General features: G+C 35.5%; 1 non-coding gene across 1 annotated transcript; it reads left to right on the top strand.

Moving 5' to 3' along the window:
• The first annotated feature begins 680 nt into the window (after positions 1–680).
• Positions 681–752, top strand: TRNAC-GCA. The gene has a single exon. It is a non-coding gene; the product is annotated as a tRNA-Cys (tRNA).
• Positions 753–1,098: the final 346 nt, after the last annotated feature.

The raw sequence follows: 1,098 nt of genomic DNA, 5'->3' as shown, positions 1-1,098 counted from the left end.
ATCCCCATAGACTTTTTTTAGGTTCAACCTAGGGGATAGTGTATGCAAATGTTTAAATGTTGCTACAGATTATTTCAGAGCAGCTCACTTGCTAGCCTTTTCTTTAAATGCATACCTGTGAAATCAAAGTTATTTATGCATGTTGGATAACTTCAGTTGCTGACTCACTGCGTGAGCAGTTTTTATTTCCTTCTGACTGTCACATGCCTTCTTACTTAGAGTACTCAGCTTAATAAAAGCAGCCGCCACCTATTCACAGGACTGACTACACTGAAGATAACACCTGACTGAAGAGTGATTACCAAAGCTATGAACAGCAAGATGTATCTCATTCATTGAAAAAAATGTTAACTCTCGAGGATGTCTGTTAAATAGCAGCTTAACTTTTTCATTACTGTGATTTACTCATCTGAGAATTGCAAACAAGATTTTACAGACTAACTTGTTTAAGGCTATGGCTTTGTCATTTTGCCAGATATCACCCTGAACGAGTGTTCAAATTCTTCTCACTACCAGTTCTATATGACACTTTTACTTTTGAGTTACTACCTTTGTGCTTGGCAGTGTCCTGCTTCTGTTTCAGAACTGCTTCAAACACAGCTGTTCAAACAAGCACAGACTATAGACGACTACATAAACATGTACTGAAAGATGCATCACGGTCAGCTGTCTTTTGTAATCGGGGTATAGCTCAGTGGTAGAGCATTTGACTGCAGATCAAGAGGTCCCTGGTTCAAATCCGGGTGCCCCCTTCTAACTGGCTTTTTTTTTTTTTTCCTTCTCTTTTTTTTAGTGTGCTACCATAAAGACAAACTACCCATTAAGTTCATGGAAAAATCACGTCATACAAAACACATGTTTCAGTCCATTTAAGATATTCTATAAAATTGGGTAGATTTTGTACAAATAATATTCAGAAAATTACAGTTTTGGAAAGCAGAAATTCAAAAGATTTTGCAGATAAAATGGTGAGATTTATTTAAAAAAAATCTGATCAAATTTCTCCTATTTTAACAAAATGTAAAGGTTATATACATGATAAAAATGACAGTCCAGATAAAAATGTCACTTTTAGTGACAACCTCTCAAGATGAAAAT

This window comes from Protopterus annectens, chromosome 1.part1 (assembly GCF_019279795.1).
Source record: "Protopterus annectens isolate FY-2018-M chromosome 1.part1, PAN1.0, whole genome shotgun sequence".
Taxonomy (NCBI): domain Eukaryota; kingdom Metazoa; phylum Chordata; order Ceratodontiformes; family Protopteridae; genus Protopterus; species Protopterus annectens.
Note: the sequence above shows the minus strand (reverse complement) of the source record. Positions and strands in the feature narration are given on the sequence as shown.